Here is a 14061-nt window from a genome sequence, read left to right as displayed (position 1 = left end):
AAGTGGGCGGTGCCACGCCTATTGTCCAAAATTTTATTAATTTTCTATTTTGCGTCATAAGGTCAACCCACCTACAAAGTTTCATCGCTTTATCCGTCCTTGGTAATGAATTATCGCAGCTTTTCGAAATTTTCGATATCGAAAAAGTGGGCGTGGTTATGGTCCGATTTCGTTCATTTTAAATAGCGACCTGAGATGAGTCCCCGGGAACGTACATACCAAATTTCATCAATATACCTCAAGTTATCGTGTTTACGGACGGACGGACATGGCTAAATGAATTTCTTTTTTCGCCCAGATCATTTTGATATATAGAAGTCTATATCTATCTCGATTAGTTTATGCCGTTACAGGGTACCGTTATGCGAACAAAATTAATATACTCTGTGAGCTCTACTCAGCTGAGTATAAAAAGCAACAACGGAAACAGCGAGTATGCGCTCTTTAGGAATGAAAGATAGTGACCAATACCAAATGGAACTTCGCCAGCTTGAAACCAAAATCTACCGCTTGGTTATAAAGATCGATCTTCAACTAAAACGGCAAGTGTTTATTATGCTCTCTCTCAATTCTTGCCTATTTTCTCACCTCCGGTATTCGTCGTCATCATATACATCGTCATCGCCTGCACCATCAATAAACATTTTACCAGCTTAACTGAACTGCTTTGCCAAGTGATCACAGTAAGTTTAGTTCTTTTTCAGTATTCATGTCGAACGGGTCGATGTGCGCGGATCTGACAGTTGATATCTCCTCAACGTCTGTGTGAACGGGCTGCGCGCGCTAAGTCTCCAACGGCAGCGCCAAATTACTTGGAGCCGAACGCTGAGGTGAATTTCTGATGTTCATTTTTTCAATTGAATGTTTTTTTTTTTATTCAATCAATTAAGAATCGAAAAACATAACGAAACGTAAAAATTACTTAATTAACAATGAAAAAGTGTAGAAATAAAAAATTTTGTTTAAAGTGTATTGAAGCAAGAGAGGCTGATAAATGAATGATATTTGCTGGTGAACGAAATCGAAAGTGCGAACTTGTGCGTTGCAAAGTGACGGGTTAAAATCAAAGCAACAAAAAATAGCACAACAAAAAAAAAGCACAAACAGACAATGATGAAACTCCGGAAAAAAATGTATCAGTTGTAGATGCACATCTTCCGTTTAAGATGCGCTTGAGAGGGTGCAAAGTGCAAAGTGAAGTGTGCATTGATGCTTAAGAAAATTGTAGACAAAAGGGAAGAAGCGAATGGCCATATTTTGGGTGCTCAGGTGTATGATATGCAAGCAAACAAAACTAGTTTGAGAAATGATATAAAAAAAGAGCAAACTTTTATTGCTGTTTTAATTCAAATATGGAATTTCCAATGAGGCTAAAGTTGCAAAAATTAAAAGTATATTTTTGTGTTTTCCAATATTGTTTTTAATTACTTTTGATTTCTTTTTATTTCGTCAATATTTCATTGTTCCTAAAAACGTCTTAAGGGCTTGTTTTGTAAAAAAAAATTTAGTTTGAAAGCCAAAATATTTTATATTTCCTAATTATATTTTTCTCTTTTTTGCTCTTTTTTCACATAATTTTTCTTTTTGGATCAAAAAAATTACAGATGCATGGCCACTTCGTAAATTTTTTCTCAAAAAAAAATTTTTTTTAATTTTGATAAAATATATAAATCTAAACCGCGATATACCTCCGAAAAGAAGTCAGAACTTTTCTCGCATGTTGCGTCGTGGTCCTTTTAAATTTTCCCTACAAATTGGGACATGTTTTACGTCGACTCCTAATGGCATCTGCAAGGCAGATGAGTAGTGTTTGCCAAATCACTGCCGTGGGGCGATTCCCCATAGGAAGACTTTTTCTAGTTGAAAGCACGCTACCGCCTCCCCACTAATTTTTGTAAAGCCTTTGCTTACTTTATTCGAACTAATTTTAGTCCACTTGTTAAACATAAGATATTAAAAAAAAAAACAAGCTTAAAGAAAAGGCAAATAAAAAATCGTGAAAAAATTGCTATTAATGGTTTACAACAAAGTTAAAATAAAAAAAGGAAAGAAAAACTTTACTTTATAATGAATTTTCACAAAAATTTTATTAAAAAAAGACACATTTTTTCACAGAAAGTTAAGGTCTGAAATTTTAATTTTTTACTTTTGTACGTTTTTCAGTATTTTTATTACTTTTTTTTCTTTATTTAATTAACGAACATATTGCCTTATACAATTGTTTTTGTTATTCTTCATTTTTGTACAGTTCAAAGTTTACAAAGTTTTTTTTCATAACTTTTTTATTTTGTCTATTTTTCTTTTTTGTTAATAAAATATTTTCAAGGTATACTTAAAAAAACATGTTGCAATAAAAAATGCTGGAAATTTATGAAATACCAGAAAAACAATTTAAATATTTAATATTTCGTATTGATCTTTTTTACTGATTTAGTGTTTGCTGTTCTTTCTCATTATTTTTAATTTTGAATAAAAAATATTTGTTTCATCATTAAAAAATAATAAATAAAAATTTAGAATAAATCTTTATAGATTAATTTTGAAAACTGAATTAGTTTTTTTTTATTTCTACATTTCAAGTTTGAGAAGAAATAAAAAATGCTTTAATTTTTGTTTTTTAAGTTTATAGTAGTCTTTCAAAAATTTTTTTCTTAATATGCCTGAAAACATAATATTCACTTTGCAAGTTTCTATTTATACCTCGTTTTCTACTGTTTGTTCTTTTTATTCTTTACCACCGTCAAAAGAGTGCGCCAATCAGGTGCTATTGTTAGACGAGGATTTTTGTTGGTTTTTCTTTAAGCTCCTGCTTTTTGTTAGAGTTAGAAAAAAAACAGCAAACAGTAGAAAACGAGTTACAAGTAGAAACTTGCAAAGTGCATTGATGGCTTGATGCACTAAACGTGATTTGAATAGTGATTCGTGATTGAAATAGTCGGCTATACGTTCTATGAACATTGTTTTTTTTTTCTAATTTACTCGTCTTCTATGCATAATAATTTAATTTAAAATAACTTGTAAAATATATATTTTACAAAAATAAGAAACAAAAAATATGAAAAATCTGTATGATAAACTGAAAAAAATATTATAAAAACAAAATTAGATTCAGCATTAAAAAGTATTAAAATTGTTTTTTATTCAAATAAAAACTATTATGTAAATCTTATTCCCATTTGATTGATATAAATAAAATTTTCTTTTAGTTAAATTTTTTTTTACTACTTTTATTTTAAATATTTTTTTGTGGAAGCTTTGAATAATTTTTTCTCAACATTAAATAAAAATATATATTTTTTTAAATTGTTCAATAAATTTTTTTTTATCATTCACGTATGTTTGTACTTCGTTTAAAATATTGTTAATCTTTTTAGTTAATGAAATTTCAATTGTATTTTGTATATGTTTTTTCTAAAATTTATTTTAATAAATTTTTTATTTTTTTGGCTTGTAAGAAACTGCGTTTGGGCATTTTTCTTTTTATTTAAACAAAAAATCAGTTCATATTTTAAAAAAAAATTTTACTACAATTTATATTAATATATTTATTTTAATATATATTTATATTAATATATAATAAAAACCAAACCTTATTTAAATTTGATTTTTCTTTATTTCTTAATTGGCAATAAACTTCCACGTAACTGCTATTTTACATAACCAAATTTAATACAAAAACAAAAAGTTTAATAAAACACTTTAACACTTTTATACATAAAAAAATTGCGCACATCAATTATAAAAAATAAAATAAGTGTAAGGCGCGATAACCTCCGAAGAGATCTAAAGCCGAGCTTCTCTTCCAATTTGCGTCGTGCTCCTCTTGATTTTCCCTACAAATTGGCCGGACGGGACCTACATGTTTTATGCCGACTCCGAACGGCATCTGCAAGGCAGATGAGTTTTCACTGAGAGCTTTTCATGGCAGAAATACACCCGGACCGCTTGCCAAACACTGCCGAGGGGCGACCCCGTTTAGAAAAATTTTCTTCTAATTTAAAAACCTTATTTCTAAAATTTTTGATGTTGCTTTGTCTGGGGCGCGAACCCAGGGCATACGGTGTGGTAGGCGGAACACGCTACCATCACACCACGGTGGCGCACATCAATTAGTGAACTTGAATTTGGGCAAGCATATGAACGCGTTTTCAGCGGCGAGTAATTTTTTTTCCTTTTTTATTATTTTCTTTCAATATTTAGGCTTTTTTTATTTTCATTCCTTTCAATCAATTTTCACTTTAATGGATAGCGCTTGCGCACGCGAATCTTGGTCAGCAGTGCAAATGAATTGAATAGCAAATTTGATTAGTAAAATGGTATTGGTTCGAGCGCATGCCTAACGCACAACAGACGGAAATCGTGCAATAATTAAGAAAGCATTGAAAAAAAATTCGTGAAAACTCGCAAAATAAACAAACAAAAACACTGTAAAAGAGAAATACGAAATATTACAACGAACAAAAGTAAAAAAATTGTCTGCATTTTGCACATTTCGCCGATTTCATATCGAATCAACAACTGGACTTTGAAAAAATATTTTTTTTTTCACGTTTCATTTAATTCATTTTGACAGCAATGTAAAAAAAGTTATGTACACGAACAAACAAATGAAATTAACAAAGCGCCGTAAATATAGCAAAAACACCCATTCGTTAAATGAAACAAAACAAAAAGTTTACTAAGAAAATGAGCAAAGCAAAATTTGCAAAAAAGGTTGCATAAGATTAAGAGCAGCGGCACCAGCGACCACAACTTTAACTTTAACGGCAACGTTAACAGCAACAACAGCAATGTTAATAATCAGCGTCGCAGCTGAAGCAATGCTTTTCGTTTGTTTTTGCTTTTGTCTATGGTGCTGGTGTCCCATCAGTTGTCCATTGCAGTCATGGCCATTTAGCTGCTGATTTTTTTTCGAGTTTTCGCTTTGGTTTTTGATTTCGCATTGTTTTTAACTGACTCGTCTGCCGATATTTTGGCTTTGGATGCATAAGTAGAGTTTTTTTGTTGTTACCTTTTATAGCCTTTGCTTAACTCAGTGCATTCTTTAAATTTTTGCCAATTGTTCATGTTTATCAGTTTTTTTTTTGCTTCTTATGGAGTACCGGGTGTAGTGTCTTAGGAGAGAATCTGCTAACATTTTCTTTATTTTTTTTAAGTTCCTATGTAGAGCTCAAAATTGTTGCGGGAACATTGAACTTTACTTCGTGATTTATTTTAAGAAGCTCATGAAGCAAAGGCTTTTCCATTTTGCCCTTCCAATAGAGGGAGAGCTTTGTTTTCACCATTCGATGCCGCTAAGAATATCTTATTATATGCATTCATTCGCCCAACTTCATTCGGGTTTTGACCATTCGTTTCACATTACTTTTTATTACTTCGAAATTATACTTATCAACAGTGACATGGTTCCTGCGATTAAAATACGCCCAAACCTTCTGCGAGAAGGTAGGTTCTACGCATTGTCCTCACTCATCTTCAAAACACTTAACTTCTTATTAAGGATTAAATTTCCACTACTACCTTAATTAGCATCTTTTGTACTTTTTGCCGTTCCCATTTTCGCTGAAATTGTTTATATATTTTGCTAATAGCATCTAGTACCTTTCAGTACTTGTTTTTAATCATAGTTTGTCGTTGAAATAATATGTTTCATTAAGGCTGTGTAAATTTGCAAGGTGTTGAGTAAAATGAAGCGAGCGACATCTGTTCACAGCAATGTAGGGTTATTGAAAGTTGCTGCGTAACAGCTGAAGATACAAGGAAATCAATATATCTGCAGCGTTAAGCAGCACTACCAAGTTTAAGTTCATGTCAAACAATCAAGTTTTCTGCACATTTGCTGAGCAGCGCCAAAAACTCACCGCAATTGCGAAAACACAATGGGCTGGTACCGGCCATGGTGCTGGCTTTTTGGTAAAAAGCAGCTCTAAAATCACATCCACCCCTTTTTCTGTTTGTTTTCGGTAAAATCACGACTTAACGTTCCTATTAAAATATATACTTAGAATTGCCTAAGACTTGCTTGAAATATCCTTCAATAGTTTCCGCACGTCTCGATTAATTAACTTTGGACGCAGTTCCTATTTTTAGACTACTGAAGAAATATTAAAACAATGATTTCTAAATTTCTCCAGCACTTAGTCTGCAATGAATATCTCGAAGCACCTTGAGAACCGGATCGTTTGAACATTAGACAAGATACATGCATCAATTTACTGCTAACAGACTCGGTAGACGTTTGCTTAGCCTGCATTCTAAAATTTTTACAATGTGGGTTGAGTGTTTTAAGTGTTTCACAATAGCAAGAAATTACTAGGTCATTTTAGATGAATAAAAGAAAGAATTTTTTTCGATACGTTTCGATACATTATTTAGGGCAAACAAAAAATCGGAAAACGATGTATCGATAATTTCATCTTTGGAACACAAATTTTTTGTAAAAAGTTATTTGAAACACCATTTTTTTCGTCTAAAATTACTTAGTAATGCAAAATATTTTTAACTAATTTGCCAAAACCCGGGTTAAATCAAACTGCGATTAAATGAAAATATGGTTTTTAATTTTTTTTTTTTTACAAAAAATTTATATTTTTTTCGAAGAGTAAGTAATTTAACTTCCTTTATGGCAAGAAAATTGAAAAAATAATGTATCAAAGTGCGCCTTTTTTTATAACAATTTTTTGTTTAAAAACGTAATTCTTTAAAACCGGATTTTTTAATCCAAAATGACTTTAGTATTTTAATAAATGATTGGATGGAAAAAATGTATTACTAAAACCCGGATTAGCTCATTTTGGTGAGAAAAAATGGTTTTAAATTTATTTTTGCAAAGGGAGAAATTTGGTATATACATTGTCAGGGCGAAAATGGGAAAAGCAATGTAGCGAAACCCTTTAAAAATAATTTTTTTAGAAAAAAATTTTAAACACCATTATTTTCTTTTAAACTTACCTAGTAGTTTTATAATGAATGATTCTTTTTTTCTGTTTTTTCAAACAATGCAAAAACTTGGTACTAATTCGTCAAAATCCGACTTGAATCAAATTGTATTTCAATAAATTTTGAATCGTTGATATATGTGCAAATAAGTTTTCTTCAAAGGATCAGATAAAAGCATCAAGTTAAATTGGTTTTTTTTTGTGTTTCACTGCCATAAATTGATTACGAAATTGAAAAAAAACTAATTTTTATGTAAAAATTGTATTTCTAATTTTGTACAAAAAAAAAAAAAAAACAACAACAACAAAAAATTGTGTGCAACGCGAGAATTTTTAATTGTTATTACATTGCGCAAAAGAGAGAATCAGAAAAAGAGAACAAGGTAAGTAACTATTGCTCAACAGCTTACAAACTTATTTTATAGTCTAGAAATTTAAACGTTCATACAGGCTTAGATTTGTACTATTCAAATTAATATAAATAAAGTTTGAAATAAGCTTAAGCGTTGTGCTTACGTGGGAACTGACGCAAAGTACTAAGAATGGAGTTTTATGTTCAACAAGGAGCTGATTTGAAGTGCTCAGAGAGGATTTAACGCGCATTATGCAGTAACGTACATTTTAGTGAAATAAAATTTCTTTTCAATATCAAAAATTCTTATTTTAATTTTATTGTGAAGCTTATGCATATAAATAGCTCTATTGCAATTCGAAGTAAATTTATCAAATTATTTCATGCGACTCAAGTCATTTAATAAACTCGAATTACAAAATCAGGTGTATGTTTTATTAGCAACGTTGCTAACCAAACCCGAATAATCAATCAACTGCCACAAATACAAAATAAAAATAACGTTATTACTATTTATCAAATTAATTTAACCACAAAAATTTTATTCCCACCACTCCCAGAAATAATAGTTTTTAAGCGCATTTAATCAAGCGGTTTTATTAAAGTAATTGACTTCGTATTTTTCGTTTTTAAGAAGTATGGAAATAAAAAATCTAACAAAAGCAATTTTTGTTGTGTGCCAACAATTCATAGAAATATTTTTATACTCAGTTGTGCCTTTTAGACTTTGTCCTGTTTTTCGTATAAAATGTTTTTTAGCTATCAATATTCCAACAAACATTTAGGTTAGAAAACGATTAGAAGGTGTATCGAATTCTAATGTATTTCTCTAAGGTAGAAGGTTAGAGGACGATTTGCGAAACTGTCGCGAATTATAGCATTCTCGACAAAAAGGTGACTTCGATCTCAATATCGAGAAAAAGGTTAGAATTCTAGTCGAATTTTAACGTCAATTTCTAATGAGTTTCTAATGAGAATTTTGAAGTGATGCGCAATTAAGTTCAATTATTTAAAATCATCGGAATTTTCATTGTTTCATTATATCAAGTACTTTTATTTGGTTATAAGCTTATGTATTAAGATTGAACATATTTCAAAGACTTTTTCTATTATACTAAATTAAAACCGTACTTAAAGATTGAGCTCAGCGTTGGTTTGAGGTACGGATGAGGAAGCGTTTTCTTCATGCCATTCAAATAGCACTTCAATAATCTGCTCGTTTTTCTTTTTTAACTTTTTTTGATTAATTTTCACTAACTAGTGTATATTATTATAAATAAAAAAAACTTATTTCGCAACATATAATATTTCCACACAACTTCTCACTATTTTTATTTTGTTTGTATAACACTAAGGATGAGTGATTATGGCGTGCAAATAATCGATAACTGTGACAATGATCATAACATTGCATTTCTAGTGTTATTCGAATCGTTTCACAGTCAAATTCTAACCTAGTTCTCTAACCTAGTTAGTTTTCGAATAGAAATACATTAGAGAACTACATTAGAATTCTAATGTAAAATTACAATATTTCTCTAACGTTAGAAACTGTGTCTGCTGGGATACGATCACTTCCACAGCGGCAGTACGATGTGCCCTGTGATGAGTTTAGCGGATTGATGTTACCCCAAAAAATGGCTCTACTGACCATTATTATTATTATTTTTTTTAACTATAAAATCACTATTAGGGAGTAGTTTACTGGCTCATATTTATAATAAACATTTATTTACATACTGTATTCAAATTTTATAATCTAAGTATAAAGCTACAGACTACACATCGAAGACCTATAAACCTTTTGGAGGTATTACCGAATGCACAGTTCAATAGGAATTGAATAGAGAAGGCCGAAGCTAGTCATAACTTCGAAATTTCACATTTTTGAAATAGCTCGCTATTTATCTACGTGTCGGTATGACCTATCGGTTGCACGTTTTGGGATTGGTTTATTGCTGATGTTATTTGCTCCACATTTTCATGCTTAAACCTAGAACTGGATATTTTCTAAGCTGGAGTAGAAAATCATTCCAAAGGCTGTATTTTCCGAATGTGCTGCCAAATACGCCTTGTTTGTCTACCCTGGTATCAAGGTAGCCAAAGGCAACGGTCATAGTATACGTCCTACTACTTATCGTCGTCTTTCCACGCTCACCTTATCGCATATCTTGGATGACGATTATGTTAGCAGATAAAGTAAAGAGAGGCTTGAAAAGTAGGCGCAGAAAAAGTTAAAAAAAAGGGAAGCGCAAGCCTTTTCCAATAGAGCAAGGCCTTGGTAAAAGGAGCGGGAGTGTGCCAGATCGTGGGTACATACTACTTTCAAAGAGCTTCTTTATTACGACTATGTATATTCTTGCTTTCCTTAGTCTTAGAAGTACGCTTGTAGAAACGTAACAAAAATCCATATCATATGGGAAAAAATTAGCGGCTAATAGTGTTCATATCGGAGGATCGATGCTAGCCATAAATGGTGCTTCTTCAATACTAAAGAGAAAAGGCTTCCGGTACAGCCATATGGAGCATTTATACCAACACCGAGACTCCAACACGAACACCCCTAGAGGGTTCAACCAAGGAAAACTATTTCGGCATAGGTTGTACTTTTACCAAAGACTGTGAATTAATTATTGATTTGAGATTAGTTGTCAAAGAGGTGAAGAAAATGAAGAAGTAATGGATAGAACAATAGTGTAACAGAGAGTATAAGACAACAAAGGAGGATTACAAATGACTACAGGAACCAACTTTGTTATAGTCTTCATAAACTTATCTAAATTTAACCCTTGTATGATGTGCCTTAACTTGTTATTGTTGTATTAACGACAAAAACGCCCCCCCCCCCCCCCCCCCCGAAAGTTTTGGGGACTGCTATCGATGATGATGGTCCTTTGCCGGATATAGATCCGATTCGTTCCGGTAATAAAGCACCTTTAAGGAACTAGCCCGACCATCTTGGGAACGATTTATATAACCACATTAAACATTCTAGGCCATCCCACTCCTATGAGGAACTTGGGGTCGCCAGAGCCTCGCTTACATACATGATACATTCATATTTGTAAGAGGATTCCCCTCGTGTAGGTGAGGTTGACAATTGGGTTGCGGAAGCTTTGAAGCTATAAATCTTTGTATTGCGCTTATCCTCACCCCTTGAATGCCTTAACTTGATCCAGTCAACCGTTTTTGGCGGATTTGAAAGGATGAAGTGGTACACTTTTTGCCTAATAACCACCCCTACGTCCATATAGATTTTGATTTCGTGCATATATTTTAAATTAAGTATTTGAGATGTATTAGTGGGAGTTTCATGAAACAAAAAAATGTAATGTCTCATATTCGAAAAGTTTGCAGCCACATCCGTATGCGAATTAAATAAAATCAGGTCTACGTACTAACTAGTTAAGATCAAAGAGAAATTTTTGAGAACCAATAAACATGAACATCAGTATTGCAAAATATGAATCACAATCGAATATGATTCATCACAAGATATTAAAACCTTCATTATAGTAAATAAGTTTATTGTGACAATTTTTCGAACTAGTTTTAAGGTCAATGACATATTAAATGCAATTGATTCAGTAGTAGCTGGTACCAGTATTGCTCAGAAAAACTTTGTTTAACTATAAACATGAGGTCCGCTTCTTGATGCAATTAATTTGTGCTCATTGATGATTTTTTAACACGCCTATATTAGCTTCACTTGTATGTACGATGCTTGTTTGTAAGTGTTGCCTGAAAAAAAAAGAAAAGAAAGAAAGAAAGAGCTAAATTTCTTCAGGAAATTTCAAAGCCCGTTGCAAAAAAGCTAAAAGTATACGTATGTATATTTTTCAATGTAAGTTTTCACATTTATTTCAAATCAAACTTAAAGATATAAAAAAGGTACAGTAAACTCACAAAAAAAAAAGTAAGGTACAAGAGAGGTAGATAAATAATACAGTTTTTATACTCAGAGTGCTTTGCACACAGAGTATATAAACTTTGATTGGGTAACGGTTGGTTGTACAGGTAAAAAGGAATCGAGATAGATATAGACTTCCATATATCAACATCATCAGTATCGAAAACAAAATTAATTGAGCCATGTCCGTCCGTCCGTCCGTCCGTCCGTCTATCCGTTAATACGATAACTTGAGTAAATATTGAGATATCTTCACCAAATTTGGTACACGAGCTTATCAGAATATATTGGTATTAAAAATTAGCGAAATCGGATGATAACCACGCCCACTTTTTATATGTATAACATTTTGGAAAACACAAAAAACCTGATTATTTAGTAAATAATACACCTAGAATGTTGAAATTTGACGTGTGGACTGATATTGACACTCATTATAAAAATTTGTTAAAATGGGTGTGGCACCGCCCACTTGTGACAAAATCAATTTTACAGATATTATTAATCATATATCAAAAATCGTTAAACCTATCGTAACAAAATTCGGCAGAGAGGTTGCCTTTACTATAGGGAATGCTCTGAAGAAAAATTGACGAAATCGGTTAAGGAGCACGCCCACTTTTATATAAAAGATTTTTAAAAGGGTCGTGGACGAATAAAATAAGCTATATATTTGCAAAAAAGAGCTTTATATCAATGGTATTTTATTTCCCAAGTGTATTTCATTTCCCAAGTGTATTTACAATAATATATAGGAAAAACTTCAAAATGGGCGTGGCACCACCCCTTTTATGACTAAGCAATTTTCTATGTTTCGGGAGCCATAACTCGAAGAAAAATTAACGGATCGTAATAAAATTTGGTACACAAATTTTCCATATAGCAGGAAGTATTTCTAGAAAAAATGGACGAGTTCGGTTGAAGACCACGCCCACTTTTATATAAACGATTTTTAAAAGGGTCGTTGACGAAAATAATAAGCTATATCTTAGGGAAAAAAGCTTTGTATCAATAGAATTTTACTTTCTAAATTGAATTATAACATTAAATTGGAAAACACAAAAATTTTTGAAAATGGGTGTGGCACCACCCCATTTATGACTAAGCAATTTTCTATGTTTGGGAGCCATAACTCGAAAAAAAATTAGCATATCGTAATGAAATTAGAAAATATTTCTAGTAAAAATGGACGGGATCGGTTGAAAACTACCGCAACTTAGATATAAAACAAGTTTAAAAGGGTCGTAGACTAGAATAATAAGCTATGACTTAGCAAAAAATAGTATTGAATCAATGATATTTCACTTATCAAGTTTTATTGTAAGAGGAAATGGGGAGACATTTTTTTTAAATGGGCGGTGCCACGTGTTATGTAGAAAAGTCATTTATGAAATGTACAATTGAAGCTCACGCTGAGTGTATAAAGTTCGGTTACACCCGAACTTAGACACCTTCACTTGCTATAGTTCATTTTATATTTATTAATAACAAAAATACGTTTTTTTAGCTTTTGTTTTGGCATTTGGCGGTAAGGTATCGTTAAAAAGTAAGCAGTATTTTTCACACTGCTATGAAGACCACTTCTTATGGTCAGAAGCGAATTCAACACAACGAAATTCATTTTGTTTCTGTAGTTGCTTTTAATCAAACTCATGTTTGAAAACGTTCTTTCAACTTCAGCATTACTTAGTGGCACCGCAAATCGACAAGCTTTTCGAATTATACTGTTTAACATCAAACCCAAAACTTAACGTTGAAGTCACATTTTTCAAATTTCTTATATACTTGTTTTTTTTTCATTTGTGTTTTCAACCGAAAATAAATCTATTTTGCTAAGCGTTTCTATGTTGTGCGGCAAGCGTTGCCTTAATTGCTCTATTAATTTAATTATGAAGTCTCGACATATATTACGTATCTTTCTTTCCATGAATTCCTTTATACATGTATCTTCTTTTTTAATTCGTATATATCCTTCAAAGGTATAATGAAAAATAATCCGAAATTAAAGGGTCGAAACTCTTAGAAGGTGGCACTATGCTGTTGCACAAGCCGGAAAGCAAATGTACTACCTCATGAGTCATGAAACAAGGGCTGATTACATTCAACACGGCGTCTACAGACCACAACCACAATAAAGCAAAGCTTGACGACAACCGTAGCCAAACATTGGTTTCTTAATTACTTTGAAAGCGGCGGCCACCAATATAAATTACTGCAAACAGTTGCGAATAATTTAGAAAAAAATATTAATTATGGATAAAAAACGCCCAAAAGAATGATTTTAGCTTCTATTATCTGTTATTTACTTCTATTTTAGTGTTTATTGACAAAATAAAAAGGACGCCACTCACTGTCGCTTCCCGAAAATAGAATTATGTTTAATCTGGCTACAACGGCTTTCGTTATTGATTGTCGTGCCGCTCTGTCGCGCCGAAGATAACTACACTCATAAGAACATGTGTAAAAATAATGTGACAGATGTGGCGGCTATACCGCCGTCGTGAATGTAATCAGCCCTACAGTTTATCGATTAAAGTGTTTGTTATCAGTTGAGTAACGAGTTGACACATCATACACAACGAAATAAACAAAATAAAACTTCGACACACATAAAACACATTACACATTTCACAACACGAATTTTCGAAGTAGAATTGGAGCCAAATAGGGGCAAACATTTTAAAGAGGCCCAAAAAAGTTCTAGGAGCTAAACAGAAATTTTTGGAGCTAAACGCAAAAAAAGGGCTAGATCTGGCCCCAAAAGCACCAAAATGGCAACACTATTTACAACTCTCTAGGCTAGGCGTGCAAAAGAGAGTTAGACCCATCTAGCGGCAATTACACTGGTTTACAGCCAACAT

General features: G+C 32.2%; 1 protein-coding gene across 9 annotated transcripts in view; it reads left to right on the top strand.

Annotated features, from left to right (window-relative positions):
- Positions 1-706: 706 nt before the first annotated feature.
- LOC137244680 (uncharacterized) overlaps positions 707-14061 on the top strand; it is a 416557-nt gene continuing 403202 nt past the window's right edge. For 6 of the 9 annotated variants that reach the window (XR_010951154.1, XR_010951152.1, XR_010951155.1 and 3 more), the window contains exons 1-2: positions 707-830; positions 7090-7321. The gene's annotated coding sequence lies outside the window, so the exon portion shown is untranslated. The remainder of the gene's footprint in view (positions 831-7089; positions 7322-14061) is intronic. The other 3 variants (XM_067774046.1, XM_067774045.1, XM_067774048.1) reach the window with 3 other exon arrangements.

Source organism: Eurosta solidaginis, chromosome 3 (genome assembly GCF_040869045.1).
Source record: "Eurosta solidaginis isolate ZX-2024a chromosome 3, ASM4086904v1, whole genome shotgun sequence".
Taxonomy (NCBI): domain Eukaryota; kingdom Metazoa; phylum Arthropoda; class Insecta; order Diptera; family Tephritidae; genus Eurosta; species Eurosta solidaginis.
The sequence above is the reverse complement of the archived record's forward strand: the minus strand, read 5'-3'. Positions and strand labels throughout refer to the sequence as shown.